General features: G+C 21.8%; 1 protein-coding gene across 1 annotated transcript in view; it reads left to right on the top strand.

Moving 5' to 3' along the window:
* The first annotated feature begins 6,779 nt into the window (after nucleotides 1-6,779).
* LOC122500331 overlaps nucleotides 6,780-22,761 on the top strand; it is a 38,698-nt gene continuing 22,716 nt past the window's right edge. Inside the window, exon 1 of the mRNA XM_043609216.1 lies at nucleotides 6,780-6,911. The gene's annotated coding sequence lies outside the window, so the exon portion shown is untranslated. The remainder of the gene's footprint in view (nucleotides 6,912-22,761) is intronic.

Raw genomic sequence — 22,761 nt, 5'->3', positions numbered from 1 at the left:
AAATTCTGAATTTTGGGGTTTTTTTTGTTTGCCTCATAAACTATGAAATTGACAAGAATTCTAATACAAAACATTCAATTTTTTCTATTTCTGACAATAATTTGAATTAATAATTCAATTATGTTCCAAAATTTTTAAAAATTCTTGTCAAAATTTCAATTATCTTTATAAATAATAAAATTCTTCTCCGAAATTCAATTTTTTTAAAAAAAATTTAATAAAATTCTTGTCAAAATTTCAATCATTTTCAAAAATTTTCCTCATTTCAATTATTTTTAATATCTAATATTTTAATAAAATTTTCCAAAAAAATTCAATTATTTAAACAAAATTTTAATAAGAATTTCACAGGAATTCAATTACTTACCAATTTTTTTTATAAATTTCTTCGCACCAATTCAATTATTTTTAATTTTTTAATGAAGTTTCTCGAAAGAATTCAAATATATTCAGAGAATTGAAAAAAATAGTTCTGAGAAATTCAATTACATCGAAAAATTTAAATAAAATTATTTTAAAAATTGTATTATTTAAAAAAATTTTAACGAAATTCTTAAAAGATTTATTTAATAAATTTACAATTTTATAAATTATGAAAATAATTGAAATATTGCTAAAAATTATTTATAATTCAATTATTTAAGAAATTTAAATAAAATTCTTTTCAAGAATTCAATTATTTTCAAAAATACAATTTTTCACAGGAATTCAATTATTTAAAAAAAATCTAATAATAAAATAATATTTTTTGATTCAATAATATTCTTCGTCAGATTTAAATTATTTTCAATTTTTTAATGAAATTTCTCGATAAAATTTAATTATTTTCAAAATAGTTTTAAAAACTTCTGAGAAATTCAATTATTTAAAAAAATTTGAATATAATTCTTCACAAGAAATTAATTATTTTCATAAATAAAAAAATTTTTTTCTGAAATTCAATTATTTTCACAAATAAAATTTTTCACAAAAATTCATATCTTTAAAAAAATTTTAATAAAATTTTAATAAAATTTTAAATAAAATTCCTTGCAAGAATTCAATTATTTTCATAAATAACAAACATTATCGCAGAATTTCAATTATTTTTTATAGAATTTTGAATAAAACGATAGAAAATTGCATTTATTCTTAAAATTGTTTTTTAAATTTGCCGAAAGAATTCAATTATTTTAAAAAAGATAAAACTCTTTATAAAAGTTCAATTTTATGAAAAATTCAATTATTTAATAAATTATTTATTTTTGTATTTAAATAATTGAATTCTCAAAGAATTTTCTAATAAAAATTGATTAAAAAATAAATTTCACTTAAAATTTTAAATTATTATTGAATATTAAAATCATTATAGTGTTTTGTCTGGAAATCAGGGAAAAAGAAAATTAAATTTTTGTGGCAACCCTGTTAATATTTCTTGAATATTTTTTTTAGTGCCTCCCTTTAATATTTATTTTCTCAAATAAAATTCCACCGGAATTATATCCAACACCGACAAAACTGAACAGTGCGTTAAATCTGACAAATTGGGAATTATTACTATTGTTACCAATTTTATTAAAATAGAGTGGAGAGGAAATATTAAATTGTCACTGATATTATAGAGAATTGGGTACAATTTATTTCTGAGTGCATTAAAAAAAATAAAATTAACTCGAGATGTTTTTAAAATGTTTGAAGGCAGAGGTTGAAGATATCAAGATTGGTAAATTTACGTGACTGGAATTGATAATGGTTTCCGCCCTCAGAAGCAATTAACGTTAGAACTGAACGTTTTCACATTTGTCTCTGATTAAAAAAAAAATAAAAGAAAAAGAGAGAAGCAAAAGGTTTGATAGGTTCTTGGAAGATCGAGAAAGACAAAAAAAAAACTGTGACCTTTAATCGAGTCCCTTAACTACATAAGGAAAATTCAAGAAGCAAGGTATAGAATGGCATTCATTTAGTTTGAAAATAATCGCGAGTAGAAAACGAGGTATACATAGAAACTTGGAGAATGAAGAAGGCTAATGGACCCGGAGGATCTGGAATCAAAGAAGAAAATTGGAATGCCACTGGCTCATCACTCATGTACCGGGTATAAACACAACGAGCACTGCGGGGAAATCTTTATTCCAAAGAGAGAAATCAGAAAGTAAATTAGCAATTCATTTTGAAATTATTATTTTTTCTTCTTTCATTCGTCTCAGAGGCTGCAGGTAAAAAAAATTGTTATTATTCGAAAATTATAACGAGACTATTTTTTCTGTCTTCAATTTTCAGAAATTATTTTTTTTTTTTTACTTTGTTTTAATTTTTAGAAATTATTTCTTTATTTTGTCTTTTATTTTGTTATTCGATAAATTAACGAGACTATTTTTTCTGTATTTTTTTTTGTCTTCAATTTTCAGAAATTATTTCTTTATTTTGTCTTCAATTTTTAGAAATTATTTTTTATTTTGTCTCAATTTTTTTAAAATCAATTTCTAGAAATGACAGAATAAAAATATTATTTCTTAAAAATTAAGACAAAATAAAAATTAATTTCTAGAAAAATGGCAAAGTAAAAAAATAAATTCTAAAAATTAAGACAAATATTGTAAAAATAATTTCTAAACATTGCAATTTGTCTTAATTTTTAGAAATTATTTTTATTTTGTCTCAATTTTTTTTTAAATCAATTTCTAGAAATGACAGAATAGAAAAATTATTTTTTTAAAAATTAAGACAAAATAAAAATTAATTTCTAGAAAAATGGCAAAGTAAAAAAAAATAAATTCTAAAAATTAAGACAAATTGTAAAAATAATTTCTAAACATTGCAATTTGTCTCTTAATTTTTGGAAATTATTACTTCCTCATAGAGGAAGTATTTTTTATTTGATCTTATTTTATGAAATTATTTTTGTTTTTGCTACTTCTAGAAATAATTTTTTTTGTCTCAATTATTAAAAAACAATTTCTAGAAATGACAAAATAAAAAAAATATCTCTAAAAATTAAGACAAATTGTAAAATTAATTTCTAAAAATTAAGACCAATTAAAAAAAATTTCTAAAAATCAAGACAAATTGAAAAAATAATTTATAAAAAATATGACAAAATGCAAAAATGATTTATAAAAATTAAAGACAAAATAAAGAATTAATTTTTATTTTGTTTTTTTTTTATTTTGTCTTAATTTTTAAGAACTATTTTTTTAATTTCGTCTTTTATTTTTTATTTTAGCTTAATTTTTAGAAATTATTTTTTAATTCGTCTTTTATTTTATTTCTCTTAATTAATTTTAACAAGTTCTTTTTTATTCTATCATTTCCAGAAATTATTTTTAATGTTGTCTCAAAATTTTCATTTGTCTTAATTTTTTAGAAATTACCTTTTATTTTACGTTTCTTTCAGATATTCTGTTTGAGAAGAGCTTTATAATTGTCTTATTAAAACATAGGTAAATCTGGAATATAAAAAGTTTGCACGGAGAATAATTTTCAATTCGCTTGCTTTTCAAATGGAGAGTTTCATTTTGTTGGATCTTCGGTGAGTATTCCTTTCAATATGATTAAATACAATTAAAATAATATCGTTTGAATGTATACAGTTTTAAAACAATTACTATATATACTATTTCAATTGGTTTTGTATAATATAGAGATTTTTTCTTTTTTTTCATTTGCAGATTATAGGTATAATATTGTTTCTTCTTTACAATTTATTCTATACACACAGAATATTTTATAATTCCATCGTGACATTTTTTTATTCTCCTTTATGAATAGCGAGTTTTAATATATCCTAAATTATTATTACATCAAAGTTTAAACGCTTTTTTTAAAAACTTTCGAATATAATGAAACTTGATTTAAAAATACTAACTCTCGGTATTTCGTTTCATAAAATATTAAAAAAGTTTTGTTTCAAGTATTTAGTGGAACAATTTTAATAATATTTTCGTATTTAATTTTAATGTTTTCAAATTTAATTTTATTACAATTTAATTTTATCTTTTTAATATTTGATTTGATTTTTAATTTAATAATTTTGACATTTGAATTTGAAATAATTGAATTCTTATAAAGAAAATTATCCAAATATTTCGAAATAATTAAATTTCTTGCGAAAAATTTAATTAAAATCTCTAAAAATAAGTTCATTGTTACGGGAAATTTAATTAAAATAATATTAAAAATATTTCAATTCTTATAAAGATTTTTACCAAAAATTTCCCAAAATAATTGAATTCTTCTGAAGAATTTTAATTAAATTTTTTAGAATAAATGAATTCTTCTGAAGAATTTTATTATTTTTGAAAATAATCCAATTCTCATAAATAATTTTATTCAATTTTTACAAAATAATTAAATTTCTGATAAAACTTATTAAAATTCTTTATAATAATTAAATTCCTGCGAACAATTTTATAAATTATAAAAATAATTGAAATATTGCTAAGAATTTAATTAAAATTGTAGAAAATAATTGAATTAATTCCAGGAATTTAATTCAAATTGCATTAAAATTTTCATCAAGATTTTAATCAAACTTTTTGAAATTATTGAAATTATTTATGAAAATAATTCAATACTTGTGAAGAATTTTATTATTTACAAAAATAATTGAATTATTGAGAATAATTTTATAATTTTATGCATTTTTTAAAAAAATTATTTAATATTTGCTAAGAATTCTATTATTTATAAAAATAATTGATTTCTTGTGATAAATTTTTTCATTTATGAAAGTAATTAAATTTTTATGATGAATTTTATTAAATTGTATTAAAAATATTTCAATTCTCATAAAGATTTTAGTCAAAATTTTTGAAATAAATTATTTATGCAAATAATTCAATTCTTATGAAGAATTTGATTATTTACCAAAATACATAATTGAATAATAATGAAATTTTTCAACTTTTATTATTTATTTTATTGTTTATGAATATAATTGAATTTTTGTAAAGAATTTTATAATTTATCAAACAAATTGAATTATATGGAATTTTATTAAATTTCTTGTTAATAATTATATTATTTCAAAGAATTGTATTATTTACAAAAATAATTGAATTATTCAGAATAATTTTTTTCAGAATTTATGAAAATAATTGAATTCCCGAGATGCATATTTTTATTCATAAAAATAATCAAATTCCTGGGAAGAATTTTATTAATTATGAAAATAATTGAATTCTTGCGAAGAATTTTAATTAAATTTTTTTTAGAATAATTGAATTCTCAAGAATTTTACTATTTATTTAATTGATTTCTTGTGACAAATTTGATTATTTACCAAAATAATTAAATTCTTGTGATGAATGTTATAAAAGTTTTTAAAAATAATTGAATTCCTGCGAATTATTTATGAAAATAAATGAATTTTTGTAAAGAATTGCATTATTTAAAAATAATTGAATTATAAGGAATTTTATTAAAATTTTTGTTTGTAATTAAATTACCTATTTCGCAAAATTATATTAATTTTGAAAATAATTGAAATTTTGCTAAGAATTTAATTTAAATTTTTTAGAAAATAATTAAATTTTTTTCGATGAATGTAATTAAAAATTGTATTAAAAATAATTCAATTTTCATAAAGAATTTAATCAAAATTTTTATAATTAATTTAATTCCTGCAAAAAAATGTTACTATTTACAAAAATAATTGAATTTCTGTAAAGAATTTTATTATTTATAAAAATAATTGAATTATTCTTGCGAAGAATTTTATTTAAATTTTTTAGAATAATTTAATTTTTCTGAAGAATTTTATTATTTATGAAAATAATTGATTTCTTGTGATAAATTTTATTAATGTTGAAAAAAATTGAATTTTTGCAAAGAATTGTATTATTTATCAAAATAATTAATTTACAAGACATTTTTATTAAAATTTTTGTTAATAATTAAATTGTTTTGCAGAATTTTATTAATTATGAAAAAAATTGAAATCTTGCTGAGAATTTAATTAAAAATTTTTTGAAAATAATTGAATTTTTTTTAAGGAATGTCATTAAAATTGAATTAAAAATATTCTAATTCTCATAATGATTGTAATCAAAGTTTTCAAAATAATTGAATTTTTGCTATGAGTTTTATCTCAATTTTTAAGAATAATTGAATTCTTTTAAGAATTAATTTTGTTTACAAGTTTATTTTTGCAATTTTGTCTACTATTTTATTTTTAAAATTTTGTCTACAACTTTGTTTTTGCAATTTTGCCTACTATTTTGTTTTTTCAATTTTGTCTACAATTTTGGTTTTGCAATTTTGTCTACAACTTTATTTTTACAATTTTTTCTGCAACTTTGTTTTTGCAATTTTGTCTACAACTTTGTCCTTTTAAATAATTTAGTCGACAATTTTGTTTTTGCAATTTTGTCTAAAAATTTCTTTTTAGAATATTGACTGACAATTTTCCTGATTTTCAGCTATATTACTAATAATTTCCCCGCTAATTAATTATTTATTGCATTCACAATAATATTGTCATTAGCGTTATTTTGTTTGGCATGTTTTGATGACATTTGAATATTGTTTTAGGAGAGGCGCATGAGAGAGTGTGGCGCGCTTAAATTGGGAGGAAAGAGAATCGCCACCCAGGTCGTAGGTCGGATGTTGGATTTGGTATTTGGAGTCACAGAGAGAGAGACGAGTCCAGCCAGCGCAGCCGCGTTTCGCCGCGCGTTGCACAAGTCGTGCACCACCACCATATCGCCATCAACATCGTCATCGCTATCACCGTCGTCGACGCCGCCGCCGCCACCACCACCATAGGCCCCCGCTTGTTGTAATCTCATCTGAAGCAGCAGCTCCTGGAAAACCAGCGCCAGTCGCCTCTCGTCTTTTGCATCGGTTCCGCTTCTCATATAGTCTCTGCCACCACAATAGTTGGACTATCACTCTTCTTCTTCTACTACGATAACAAAAAAAGAGCGCGCGAGGTATGTATTTTTTTTTTTCATTCAGAGAGAGAGAGAAACAAAAACAACGTACAAAATTTAGCCGCGAATTCAAATTTGTCGCTCGTGACGACCGCCAAAATATATTTTGGGCAAAAATTATTTTCCCAGAGAAAAAAGAAAAATAGAAGGAAAAAAATTTTTTTTTTCTTATTGATCTTGGGAGAAAAACAAGAGAGAAGAAGACACGCAAACCACTGATGCCTAGAGTATATTATGCTCTGGACCGCGTTTCTACAATGCTGTTCTCATTGATTTTCTGCTCGAAGACCCGCCCCGCACCGGGCATACCACCAGGAAGTAGTGTTATTTGTTTTGGTGATTTTGTTGCAATTTTTCACCCTTCCATTGAAGCAACCCCTTCATGTCCAAGAGAGAATGAAACATCTTGGCTGGATCGAAAGTGAATTTAACACATTTTTTTTTCGGTTTGTTATCGTTTTTCGAAAATTCTATTATTTTTCGAATCACTTCCAGTGTTTTTTTGTTACATTTTTTCTTCGTTTGTTATCAAATATGTTTTAAAATTCCATTTGAGAAGTGTTTCGAATTTTTTGTTACACTTTTCTTTCGGCATGTTATCGTCTTTCGAAATTTATTTCTTTTTTTAATCATTTCGATTGTTTTTTGACACTTTTTTCGGTTTGTTATCGCTTTTTGAAAATTATTTATTTTTTTAATTATTTCGAATGTTTTTCTAACAATTTTTTCGTCTCGTCATCATTTTTCAAAATTTATTTCTTTTTTGAATCTTTTCGAATGCTTTTTTTAAACACTTTTTCGGTTTGTTATCGTTTTTCGAAATTTATTTCTTTTTTGAATCATTTTGAGTGTTTTTCACACTTTTTTCGGTTTTTGTTATCGTTTTTCGAAATTTATTTCTTTTTTGTATCAATTTGAGTGTTTTTTACACTTTTTCTTCGTTTGATATCAAATACTTTTCGAAATTTCTTTTTGAAATTACCTTTTGAATCATTTCGAATGTTTTTTACACTTTTCTTTCGGTTTCTTATCTGTTTTCGAAATTTATATTTTTTTTTTAATCATTTTGACTGTTTTTCACACTTTTTCTACTTTTTGTTAACAAACATTGTTCGAAATTACCTTCTGAATCATTTCGAATATTTTTTACACTTTTTTTTTTGTTTTTTATCGTTTTTCGAAATTTATTTTTTTTGTATCATTTTGAGTGGTTTTTACGTATTTTCTTCGTTTGTTTTCAAACATGCTTTGAAATCTTTTCTTGAAATTCCCTTATGAATCATTTCGAATGTTTTTTACACTTTTTTTTCGTTTTGATATCATTTTTCGAAATTTATTATTTTTTTTGAAATCATTCTGAGTGTTTTTCAAAATTTTTTCTTCGTTTATTATGAAAAAATTTTTCGTAATTTTCTTTTTTTAATAGAAAAGTTGAATTTTTTTTTGAAATTCACTTGAATTTATGTTTATTTATTCGAATATTTTATTTTCTCTATTTCAATTTTATTTATTCAAATAAATTCTCAGTGATAATAATTCCTCACTTTCTTTTTCACTTTTCTTTTTTTTTTTTTTGAAAAAGAATTTAAATTTAGAATTTGAATTTCTACATTTCTTCTCACACGAGAAAATATTTTTCTGACTAAGAATAAATGTTGACATTCGACTGTAAATAATTCATTAAATTACTTTTCAAACTGACATTAATTGAAATTTAATTATTTTTCCGTATTAATAATTTAGATTAATTTTTAGTTAATTTAATTTAATCCAAAAAAAATTGAATTTCAATTATTTTTCCATTTAAATAATTTGGATTAATTTCTAATTGCTTTAATTTAATTTATTCCAGAAAAAAATTGAAATTCAATTTTTTTTTATAAATAATTTGGATTAATTTCTAATTGCTTTAATTTAATTTATTCCAGAAGAAAAATTGAAATTCAATTATTTTTCTATTAATAATTTGGATTCATTATTAATTCATTTTAATTCATTTTTTTTATAATTTAGACCAAAATTGAAATTCAATTATGTTTCTATAAATAATTTGGATTAATTTTCAATTACTTTTAATTTAATGTAATCTAAAAACAAATAAATTTTAGAAAACACACTTTCTTTAATACACTTTGGTGATAAAGTGACTGAATCTTTTTTGCTTCTCGTTGAAAAGAGTACAGAAGAGACTTTTTTTTTTCTTGCGAATAAATTTTTTTTTTTCGTCGTGTTTTAGAGTAATGTGAAAAATAGAGACAAGTTCGTGTAAAATATATCGTTACTGCTGGAAAGTTTTGTTAATCGTTTCTCGATATATTTCTTCTCTCTCCTCTTTTATTTTTTTTTTATAATGATTGCCGTAAGTCCTTAGGAAAAAGGAATCGTTTCAAGAAATAGAAAGAAGAACTTTTAAGTGTGATAAATATATTTGAACGAATGACAAATCTCCTTTTCTCGAATATTTTTAACTTTCTATTTTTAAAAATAACTCGCGCAATTTTATCATAATACTTTTTGGAATGTCACTGAGATTTTTTTTAATTCTCTCGAAATGCTATTCTCTTTTTCTTTTTTTAATAATTACCATTTTTTTGGGGGTAAAAATTCCTTTGAAAGTTATTTTTAATTACCGGAATTAATTCATAATTAGTCTAATTTCTTTTTAAGCTTGAATTGGCTTTAATAATTGATTGACTCTAATAGTTCTAAAAACGACTTTTTTTTCAACTATTTTTTTTTTTGCTATTAATATTTAATGGAAGTTAATCTTTTTATAATATTGTACATTTTTTTGCAATAATTGTTTTTTATTTTTCTTTATTTTTCGAGTAGAAAAAGTTAACGAGTAAAAAAAAGTAAATTTTTCCCAATTGTACAATTTATTTACAATTGTAAATAAATTTTTTTTAATTTTCATTATTTATTTTTTCTTATTTTCCATTATTTTGAGTGTAGAAAAAGTTAACGAATAAAATTTTCACTATTTTTTTTTATTTTTCAATATTTTGCGAATAGAGAAAGTTAGTCTGAAAAGAATTTGCAGGAATGGCAAAATCTTATTTTTTTATCAACTTATCTTGTTTCTCGTTGAATAATTAGCTTCCTCTTTCAGACTTCTTATCATTGTGCGTTTCACTTACAGAAAGAAGTCATTGTGGATCTAATTAAAACTTATGGTGTACATTTTCTTTTGCTAATTAATGTCGACTAATTTTTTTTTTCACGTGGTTTAACTGTTAATTAGATAACTTTTATTTAAGTGGATTTTAATTATTCAAGTGACTATTAAATTATTATTATTAATCTCAGTAATTACGGAAATTTAATTTAATTTTCCCAAAAAAAAAGTTCTGTAAGAAAAAAATTTTTGGTTCTGTAAGAAAAAAATTACAATTTCTGATATTCGACGGATTATTTTTACGAGAAGAAAATTATGACTAATAATAACATGGGAATAATATAGATCGAAATGTTTTTACATCATTGAATCGAGGAAACTAGGGGAGAGAAAATAATAAATTGAATACAAATACGAATCCATTGAATATATATTTGTTCTATTTGAAGATGAGTTTTATAACGCTTTCAAGTAAACTTCTGTTGAATACAGGTCACAGAGCATCGATGATCACCTCGATGGAAACTTCACTAGAACAAGAAACTTTTGTTTGTGAAACTTTCAGTAAAGCTAATTTTTCTATTTGTGAAAAAAAAGAAGAAATAGTTACAAGCTGGAAAAAAAAGATTGTTGAACAGTCAATATGATTTTACATTAATTTTTTTTTTTAACAAACTGACAATTATTCAAAAAAGAAAAAATATCTCGTGGAAATTATTTCGTAGAGAATTTTTTTTTTCTTAGTTTTTTTTTTGGTAATAAAATTTTAATATTGTAATAATGATGATCAAAGGAAAAAAAGTTTATTTAAACGCTTAAAAGTTCTTCTTTGTGAAAAATTAAACGAGTTGAATTTGAAATTTGGTGTAAAAACCTGAAAAGATTTCCCTTAAGAGGAGAGCCAATAAAACTGAATAAAAAATTATCGTTTCGCTTTGGAAAATCTTGGGTTTGAAAAAAAAGAAGAGAGAAAAAAAGGGTCCAATTCCAGTTTCATGGTTGCAAATAATTCATAGCTTGTGTGTTCTTACATTCCACTAGGTTGAAAAATTTAAGCGTATAAAGCAAAAGAGAAATTCGTTAAAAGAATACGAGAGATGTACTTGAATTTTATGTTGAATTAGAACTCGGAGAATCGTAAATTTTTATCTTGCTATAGTTTCCGGAGCTTTTTAACTATATTTGATTTCTAATTCTGTGAGCTCCAATAAAGAATCTCTTTGATAATTCACTTTTTCTCTTTTTGGCACAAAATTCAATTGAAGCTTATGTTTTTTTAATTAATGATTTATTTCACTTTAATTTCATTTATATTGAATTTTAATTTCATTTACTTTTCATTTACATTTAACTGAAAATGATTCTAATTGAATTTGAATTTAATTTAATTCAAGTGTCTTTTAGATTTTAATTTAAGTTCAGTGTCTTTTAATTTATATTTTTTAATTTTTATGACATTAACATTTTTTTCGTTCTAATTTCGTTTTAATTTCTTAATTTTAATTTGATTTAAATTTTTTTAATTTCATTGAATTTTTATTTAAATTGCTTTGAATTTTAATTTAATTTTTATTAAACAAAAAAATTTAATTTGAATTTTATTTAATTTTTGTTTCATTACCAATTTTTTTAAAATTTAAACTCGATTTGGATTTTTTAATCCTAATATCGTTTAAATTTTTTAATTTTAATTTCATTCAAGTTATTTGTCTTATTTTAATTTATCAGTTTTATTTCATTGAAAATAATTTTAATTTCATTGAAATTAATCTTAATTTTAAATTCATTGCAATTAATTTTAACTGTAATTTCATTAAAATTCTATTTAAACCTCCAATAAACTAAATAAAATTAGAAGAAAATTAAAAATAAAAGAAATTTAAAAATTAATTTCATTGAGATTAATTCTAATTTAAATTTCTTTGGAATCAACTTTAACTTCATTGAATTTTCGTATTTTAATTGTTCTTAATTTTAATGTTATTTTTATTAAACAAAAAAAATTGAATTTTTGAATGTAATTTACTTTTTATTCAAATTTTACTAAAACTGATTCTAATTGAATTTAATTTAGTTTAAAAATTTCTTTTAATTTTTCTTTCGTTTAAATTTCTTTTAATTTTAATTTTCTTTACATTTTTTTTATTTTAATTTCATTGAAATTAGTTTTAATTTCAATTGCAATGAAATTTAATTTAAATTAGCTTTAATTTTAATTTAATTTTCAATAAATTGAATAAAATTTAATTTGAATAAAATTAAAAATAAAAGAAATTTTAAAATTAATTTAATTAATTTAATTTTTTGAATTAATTTTAATTTCATTGAATTTTCGTATTTTAATTGTTCTTAATTTTAATATAATTTTCATTAAACTAAAAAAATTGAATTTGATTTTGAATACGTAATTTACTGATACTAATTGAATTTGAATTTAATTTAATTTAAAAATTTCCTATAGGTAATGTTTGTTTCATTTAAATTTCTTTTAATTTTAATTTCATTGAAATTAGTTTTTATTTCAATTGCAGTGAAATTTAATTTAAATTGTTTTTAATTTTAATTTAATTTTCAATAAAAGTAAATAAAATTAAATAAAATATCAAGAAAATTATCAATCCTCCAAGTAAACATTTTTTTTTACTTGGAGAATTGATAATTTTCTTGGTATTTTTAGTGAAGAAGAATGAAACGAAAACTTGGTATTTTGTATATAATCTTTTACCGAGTAATAAATTCTACTACTGATTAAATAAAATTAAATTTGAATTAAATTAAAAATAAAAGATTTTAAATTAAAATTAATTTTATTGAGATTAATTCTAATATTTAATTTCAATGAGATTAGTTTTAATTTCATTGAAATTTAATTTTAATTTCGTTTAGAATTTTAATTTAATTTTCGTTAAACTAAAAATAGATTTAATTGAACTTTAATAAAGTGAAATTTGTTATTTACTCGTAAATTAATTGAAGTTTAATTAATTAAAATTGCTTATTTACTTGTAAGATAATTTAATTTTATTTGAATTGAATTTTGAATTTAATTTAATTTCGAACTAAAATGCTGATTTACATAATAATTAGCATGTAATCATCGTTTTTGATTCTAATTTAATTATCTAATATTTTTTGTTCTCAAAATAGAATTTGAATTATTCTCTACTTATTTTTCTATTATTCAGAATTTCGCCTTTCAAATCGTATTATAGTAAAAATATTTTTTCAAAAAATTCTTCCTTTCTCAATTTCTTTGTTCTTATTGTGGTTTTTCACTGTTTCCTCAAATGTTTGATATTTACCTTTCTTGTTTTAGGACATTCGTCTACTTCACTATATTTCACGGGCGAATCCTTAAGGTTTAATCCTTCTCCGTATACTCGAGGGGGACACAATTCATCTTCGTCACAAAGTATACATTACATAATATAATCCTTATAATAACAGAGAGAAGGCAATGCCGCCACATTTGGTTTCGTTTTTGGGTAAATTGTACGGTTTTGCTTTCACAAAACTAATCCTCAAAGTAAAGGGGTTTCTCTAAATCTTAAACCACTGAACTCGAAGAATGCCACCATCGCTGTGTTTGTGTGGTTCAAAGCATCGAATTCAATGCGGTTGAACGTCAAATGTAATTTCGTGATTTCCTGTAATTGCGTTCAACGGCTTGAATTCAATACATATTGTGCGAGTTCAAAGGATTTCGTTTCATTTCTCGTTTATTTTCCACCGATCTCTCTTTTTCTTTTTCTTTCTTTTCCCCAGAATTTGGAGAATTACAAAAGGGAAAATTATGATTAGAAAAAATATTCTTCCATCTAGCGAAAATTTATTTCGTCTGGAATCTGGTATTTTTATTTTCGTTGGATCTGAATTTTTAGAGTAGGAGAATTTTTAGCGCAAAAATGTAGAGAAAATATTCTTCTTTCGAAAATTTATTCCCTTGAAATCTGTATCTGAATTTACATTCAGGAAGATTTTTTATTTTTTTTTTTTGAAAAAGTTTATAGAAAAAATATTCTTTTTTCGAAAATTTTTTTCCCGTATTTTTAATTTAGTCGGATCTGATATTTCTAGAGTAGAAAAATTTTTATAGAGGAAAAAATGGGAAAAATGGAGAAAAAGGAGAGGAAAAAATAAACTCGCTGAAATTTGACTATCGAGCAATAATTTTCGAGCTGTGAGAGGTTTATTTTTTTCCACATATATATGGAAAATGGCCTTAGGTTTATTTATCTTAGTTGGAGGATTGTTGAACTAGATTTTAGATAGAATCTTTCGAGGGTTGCTTTCGAGATAAGTGGAAGTAACCTTCGTGGGTGTAAAAGAACACCCTCGCCTACTGAAAGTCTTCCATGTCATTCAGGTAGATAGTTAAGAGAAGATATTCGGTTTCAAGTACTTATCTCAAAGTACTTTCGGCCTTTTAATTGAATTTCGCCGTTGCAATTTTATTCGCAATTTTCGCTTCTTGCTTTAATCATAATGAATTATTTCATTCTTTGAACAATCTTTTTCCTCCTTTTATTATATTTTCTATTCTCTTTCTATTTTTAATTTTCTTTCTATTTTTAATTTTCTTTCTATTTTTAATTTTCTTTCTATTTTTTATTTTCATTCTATTTTCTATTTTCTTTCTGTTTTCTATTTTCTTTCTGTTTTCTATTTTCTTTCTATTTTCTATTTTCTTTCTACTTTCTTTTTTCTATTTTCTTTTTATTTTCTTTCCATTTTCAATTTTCATTCCTAGGAGGGAATTTCGTTCTCGGTATTAAAAATAAATTTTCAATTTAATCCCTCCTCTTGACTAATTTAGAATTCATTTTGCCCACTCGGTATTTATTTGCCAACTGAAGTATATTTTTTGCTTGCAAGTCAATGAATCCAATTTTTCAGACACCGCGCACATCCTTTGACAATATTGTGTGTGTGATTGATTGAAAAATGAAAACCTGCCAATAAATTAGGAAAATACAGAAAAAAGCAGGAATAGAAGAAGAATTTGCATTAAATTCAAACAAAATAAAATAAAATTGAAAATTTAGACGCAAATTGAAGAGAGGAGAGAATCGAAGGGAAAAGAATTGTTTCGGAATTTTTTTCAATTAATTCATTTTTTTGACAGAAAAAAAGAGAGAGAGAGAGAAAGAGAAAAAAGAGAAAGAGAAAATAAAGAGAAAAAAATGTTGTTCAAATTTTTATATTGCATTTTATTTTTATTTATCGTTTTTTTATTTCAATAAATTATTATTGTAATACAGAATTGTATATATAGTGGCGATCGAAATAGATTTCAATTAGTACGGGCATTTGCATTGAATATTAATTATCTCTCGAGATCATATGGGTGATTATTCCAAAATAACAATGATCAGAGGGAATTTATTTTGGAAAAAAGCTCCGGTTAATCTAAAAAGTGATTCAAACATCCCAGTTCAGTGGTGCGTCCCATTTATTCCGATAAAACTCGAAGCTTCTCTTTGAGTTTCAAAAATAAAAAAAAAAAAAAAATATTGTAGCCAAAGGGGCAAAGGCAGTCCTTGACGTTGAAAAATCACTTCCCTTTAACCATCAAAAAAATGCCGAAATGAGTCTTCGAAATATATATATATATTCTTTCGCTAAATATCAAAGTTCTACTTTTAAAATCAGCTACCGATCCACAGGCGGTCTGTCACCCACTGTCGTTGAAAAACACTTTTATATTAACAAAAATAAGGCCAAATTTAATTAATTTTGTTTCTTAATTTTTTCCTTCTTCTTATTATTATTATTATTTTTCTGAGAAATTTAATTTTTGTAAAACTTTTTAATAATTTTCTTCGAAGTAATTCAATTATTTTCAAAAATTTTGGTAAAATTCTTTATAATAATTCAATTATTTTTAAAAATAATAAAATTGTTTGCATGAATTCAATTATTTTTTAAAAATATGAATAAAATTCTTCTCAAGAATTCAATTATTTTCAAAAATAAAAAAAATTCTTCTCAAAAATTCAATTATTTTCATAAAAAATAAAATTGTTTGCAGGAATTCAATTAATTTTTAAAAATATGAATAAAATTCTTCTCAAGAATTCAATTATTTTCAGAAATAATAAAATTCTTATTAGAAATTCAATTATTTTTTATGAATAATAAAATCCGTTGCAGTAATTCAAGAATTTTCACAAATAATATAATTCTTCTGAGAAATTTAATTTTTCTAAAACTTTTTAATAATTTTCTTCGAAGTAATTTAATTATTTTCCAAAATTTTGATGAAATTTTTTATAATATGTAATTCAATTATTTTTTAAAATTTTGATAACATTTTTTATAATAATTCAATTATTTTCAAAAATAAGAAAAATTCTTCGCAAAAATTTAATTATTTTCATAAATAATAAAATTGTTTGCAGGAATTCAATTAATTTTTAAAAATATGAATAAAATTCTCCTTAAGAATTCAATTATTTTCAAAAATAAAAAAAATTCCTCGAAGAAATTCAATTATTTTCAAAAATTTTGATAAAACTCTTTATAAGAATTTTAATATTTTTAATACTATTTTAATTAAATTTTTTGCAAGAAATTTAATTATTTTGAAAAATTTGTTTATATTTATTTTAAAATACAAAACATGAAAAAGAAAAGTTATCAAGAAAATAATCAGAAAGTCTTTCTACTATTTACGTTTTGTATACAATTAACTCTTCGTACAATTTACTCTTTGTACTATTTACTCCTAAATTTTCTAATTACAATTAAAAATAAAAAAAAAAGAGTAATTTGTAAGAGTTTCGTAAATTTTCGAAATTTCGCGGAAAATAATTAAAATACCTTTGGAACCGTCGATTAAACTATGTGATTTATAATAATTAGAAAATTATGGCCGCAAAATTGAAGTGAAATTTACGTATATAATATTATAAGTTCTGTATCTATGCGATTAATCCTTTAATTAAGGTAATAATATAATTTATGATACATCTGTGTATTCAGCTTCTGCACCAATATACAATCAAGCCCTATTTGATCTCATTTCCATATTTAACATCTCATACTGTGGCAATATTGTTTCATCCAACAAATGTTTGACTAGTTGAAATTGTTTTATAAAATGACACGAATATCTCTCTCTCTCTCTTTTACTCTCTTTAATTCAGAAATAACTCCAACGGAAATTTTCAAATAACTCGAACTATCTTTCTCGATTCGGAATTTTTAAAATTTTTCCCCTCGAATTTTTCGTTCAATAATTTTGTTGTTTAATAATTTCTCGTTCATTAATTTTACGTGCAATAATTTATTCCAAGTACATTCGCAATTTAAATTATTTCGCCCATAATTTGAATATTTTTCGAAAAAGAAATTTTTTTCCAAAAATTTTTTTTATTCTCTAGTTTTTTTGAAAAAAAGAATTTTTTCCCTGCGCAGAAAATTTTTTTATTCTCAAGTTTTTTGAGAAAAAGAATTTTTTTCCCCGCGCAGAAAATTTTTTTATTCTCAAGTTTTTTGAGAAATGGAATTTTTTCCCCGCGCAGAAAATTTTTTTATTCTCAAGTTTTTTGAGAAAAAGAATTTTTTTCCCTGCGCAGAAAATTTTTTTATTCTCCAGTTTTTTGAGAAAACAAAATTTTTTAAGAAGAGGAATTTTTTAGAACATTTTTTTTGGTAAAAATGTCTTTGTTTTGTTTTTGTGTTTAATATTCTAATGAAGTATTTTTTTTGTTTTAGAGAAAAAAAAATTACGATGATCTTTTTTGATTCTCTTTCGATTATATTCTTCCATTTAACGATGTTTCAATATTTATCTGTGACTAATGATCGTCTATACTTTACTACCTGTGTGAGATGGAATATTTTTCCGAGGCAGTAAATCAAAGGCACATTCAATCTAAATCTTTCCTATTTCTATTCACGAGCATTGATTGAATTTAATGAGTCATTTCTTCACTGGTCAGCTCTCGAGAAACTTTGGTCAGAAAATCGAATTCTATTAATAAAATTGATATAGGAGAAAAAGAAGGGAAAAAACACGAATTTACGCTTGATAGATTATTCTAATTAAATCTCAAGGATTTCCTCGCAATTTCGATAATTTGATTGATGAATTGTATCAAAAAAAAAGGGGAAATTCTCAAGAAATTTCCTCCAATTTGATGTACTGGATTTTATTCTTTCCGGAAAAATTAGTTTTTTGTCGAAGTAATTATTTTTTGCAGGGAAAATTAGCATTTTCCGAATTAATTTTGGTCGAATTAATTGCTTTTTTTACGGGGAAATTAATTTTTTCGAATAAATGAATTATTTTTAGTCGAGGAAATTAATTTTTTTAATTAATTCATTTTCTGTTCTTTTGCAGACAACTCGATTAGATTTTTCTTTTTTCGTAAATGGAAAAGATTTTTTTTCGAATTAATTAATTTTGTTTTTTTACAGAATTCTCGTTTGATTTTTTATTATTTATAAAAATAATTCAATTCTTGTGAAGAATTTTATTTTAATTTTTGAAAAATTAAATTGTTTCGAGGAATTTATTTTATATTGTATTAAAAGTAATTGAATAAACATAAAGAATATTGTAATAAAAATTTTTGAGAATAATTAAATTTTTTTAAAAAGTTTTATTATTTTTGAAAATAATTTAATTCTTGTGATGAATTTTATTAAAATTCTTGGAAATACATTGAATTTTTGTAAAGAATTGTATTATTTTTGAAAATAATTAAATTCTTGTGATTAATTTTAATAAAATTGTTGAAAATAATTGAATTCCTTCGAATTAATTTATTATTTATGAGAATAATCGAATTTTTGTGTCGAATTTTATTATTTAAAATAAATAAATTATAAGAAACTTTATTAAAATTTATGTTAATAACTTAAATTATCTCTAAGAATTTTATTATTTTTATGAAAATAATTGAATTTTTTTGAAGAACTTTATTAAAAATTTTTTAAATAATTGAATTCCACCAAAAAAATTTGATTATTTGTGAATGTAATTAAATTCTTCAAAAAAATGTATTATTTATGAAAATAATTGAATTTTTTCAAAGAATTGTATTGAAATTTTTATAATTAATTGAATTCCTGCAAAAATATTATTATTTACAAAAATAATTGAATTTATCTACATAATTGTATTATTTATGAAAATCCTTGAATTTCTGGGAAGAATTTTAACAAAATTTTTGAAAATAATTGAATCTTCAGAAAAGTTTTTCTAAAAATAATTGATTTCTGCAAAGACTTTTATTATTTATAAAAAAAATGAATTCTTAGGAAGAATTTTATCAACAATTTTGAAAATAATAATTCAATTTCAGAGAAGAATTTTTTTTTTCATGAAAATAATAATTAAAATCCTAGGAAGAATTTAATTTTTATGAAATAATTTAATTTTTGCGAAAAATTTTAACAAAATTTTTTTAAATAATTTAATTCTTCAGAAGAGTTTTTCTAAAATTTTTAAAAATAATTTAATTCTTGGGAAGTATTTTATCAACATTTTTAAAAATAATAATTGAATTCCAGAGAAGAATTTTTTTATTCATGAAAATAATCGAATTCTTGTGAAGAGTATTATTATTTATGAAAATAATTTAATTGTTGTTAAGAATTTTATTTAAATTTTTGGAAAATTAAATTGTTTTGAGGAAAGTATCTAAAGTAATTTCGATAATTTGATTGAAGAATTATGTCAAAGAGAAAGGGGGGAAATTTCCCAAAATTTACTCCAATTTGATGTACTTCATTATTTCTTTTCCAGAAAAATTAATTTTTTGTCGAATTAAGTGTTTTTTGCAAGGAAAATTAGTTTTTCGAATGAATTATCTTTGCAGGGAAAAGTTTTTCGAATTAATTTTTTGTTGAATTAATTAATTTTCGGCGGGAAAATTAATTTTTTCGAATTAGTTAATTGTTTTCTCCAGAATACTCGTTTAACTTTTTTTTTCGTAAATAAAAAATTCGTTTTCGAATGAATTATTTTTTTGCAGGAAAAATTAATTTCTTTTTGAATTAATTAATTTTGTTTTTTTTCCAGAATTCTCGTTTGGTTTTTTACCCTTTTCGCAAATGAAAAAAGACAGTTTCGTTTCGTTTATATAATACATGGTCTGTTTATATTATGGGTGGAAAGAAAGAATTCTTTATTTTCAAAGAAGAGAAGGAGGAGAAAAAGAAGAAGACGAGTTAAAAAAGAGGGGAAAAAAAGCTTTTGACCCGAAGTCTCTCTCGTGTGTGTGTTTGTGATACATTTTGGATGGACAGGCTATTGTTTGGTCTTTTATATTACTTATATAGTATCCTCATGTCAGTGCCTTGGGTGGGCCCTCTCTGGAATCGTCGTTTGTCGTTTTATATATATACGACACAGCCAGATAATGTGTCGGATATAGACCAATGCACCACGACTGCACTTGCAGCATGGACGAAAAAAAAGAAAAGAGAAATAAAAGAAGAGAGTCAAGTGTAGCAGGAGAAAGAGTACGTTGATCCGTGAAGATATCTCCTTTTTGCAAAACTATATTTACATTTCACAAAAGCTCTCACGTCGTACTAATTTTTTAACATCAAAGCGAGATATATACAATAATTTATCTCCAACTATTCGCATATTCATTCATTGTAATCAAAATATTCAGGAAAGAGAAGAACATTTTTTCCGAATTTTCAATTTAGATGAAGGGGAGAAATTAATACCAAAAAAAAAAAGAATTTCAAAAGAGGCGAAAAATTAAAGAAAAATAATTAAAAAAATATGTTTCAAAGAAGGAGAAAAACGAAAAATTGACAAATAAATTTCAAAGGAGGCGAAAAATTAAAGAAAAGGAATTTAAAAAATATGTTTCAAAGAAGGAGAAAAATTGAAGATGAATTTCAAGGAAGACGAAAAAATAAAAAACAAACTTGAAAAAAGAATTTCAGAGGAGATGGAAAAATAAAGAATGATTTTTGAAAATAAATTTCAAAAGAGGCAAAAATTAAAGAAAAGAAATTGAAAATTAATTTCAAAAGAGGCAAAAAATAAAAAAAAAGAAATGAAAAATAAATTTAGGAAGGAGGTGAAAAATTAAAGAAAAGAATTAAAAAATAAGTTTAGAAAAGAGGCGAGAAATTAAAGAAAAGAATTGAAAAATGAATTTTAAAGAAGGAGAAAAATTAGTACAAAAAATAATTAATTTATAATATTTCTTTAAATAATTGATTTTTTTCGAGAAATTTTATTAAATTTGTATTAAAAGTAATTAAATTCCGGCGAAGAATGTAATTTATTTGTGAAAATAATTAAACTCCTGCGAAGAGTTTTATTTAAATTTTCAAAAAATTAAAATATTTACAGAAATATATTTGAATTTTATCAAAAGTAATTGAATTCTTGTCATGAATTTAATTAAAATAATTGAATTTTAGTAAATAATTTAATTATTTTTGAAAATAATTGAATTCTTGTCATAAATTTTATTATTTTTAAAAATAATTGATTTCTTGTGATGAATTTTTTTACAATTATTATAAATAATTCAATTTTTTCCAGGAATATTTAAAAATAATAGAAATCCTGCGAATTATTTTATTAAAATTGTTGAAAATTGATTTTTTGTAATGAATTTTTTTTATATTTGAAATTAATAAAATTCTTGAGATAAATTTGATTAAATTTGTTGAAATTAATTGAATTTTTGTAAAATATTTTATTATTTTTGAAAATAATTAAATTTTTGAGATGAATTTTACTAGAATTGTTGAAAATAATTGAATTTTTGTAAAGAATTTTATTATTTTTGAAAATAATTAAATTTTTGAGATGAATTTGACTAAAATTGTTGAAAATAATTGTATTTTTGTAAAGAATTTTATTATTTTTTATAATAATTGATTTCTTGTCATGAATTTAATTAAAATTGTTGAAAATAATTGAATTTTTGTAAATAATTTTATTGTGTTTGAAAATAATTGAATTATTGTCTTGAATTTTATTATTTTTATAAATAATTGATTTCTTGTGATGAATTTTATTACAATTATTGTAAATAGTTCAATTATTTCGAGGAATATTTAAAAATAATAGAATTCCTGTGAATTATTTTATAATTTATAAAAATAATTGAATTCAGAAGATTTTTAAAAAAATTTTGTAAATAATTGAATTCTGGAGAGAAAATATTTTATTCTCAAAAACAGTAGAATTCCTGGAGAGAATTTTCTTATTTCTGGAAATATTTAAATTATTTTAAAGAATTTTACCAAATTTTATGAAAATAATTTAATTCATGCAAAAAATTTTATTATTTATAAAAATAATTGAATTTCTGCGAAGAATTTTTTTTATTTCTGAAAATAATTTAATTTTTGCGAAGAATTTTAAGAAAATTTTTTTAAATAATTTATTTTTTGCGAAGAAGTTTAAGAACATTTTTTAAAATAATTGAATTTTTTAGAAGAGTTTTTCAAAAATTTTTTAAAAATAATTGAATTCTTGAGAAGAATTTTATCAATATTTTTGAAAATAATAATTGAATTCCAGAGGAGAATTTTCTTATTCACGAAAATAATTGAAATCCTGAGAAGAATTTAATTATTTATGAAAATAATTGGATTTTTGCGAAGATATTTATTATTTATCAAAATTATTGAATTCTAGGAAAGAATTTTATTAAATTTTTTATTTTTGAGAAAAATAGAATTCCTGGGAAGGATTTTATTATTTTTGCGGATTTGTACAAAAAGGAAGTGAAAAAT

This window comes from Leptopilina heterotoma, unplaced genomic scaffold, assembly GCF_015476425.1.
Source record: "Leptopilina heterotoma isolate Lh14 unplaced genomic scaffold, ASM1547642v1 Lhet_183, whole genome shotgun sequence".
Lineage (NCBI taxonomy): Eukaryota > Metazoa > Arthropoda > Insecta > Hymenoptera > Figitidae > Leptopilina > Leptopilina heterotoma.
The sequence above is the reverse complement of the archived record's forward strand: the minus strand, read 5'-3'. Positions and strand labels throughout refer to the sequence as shown.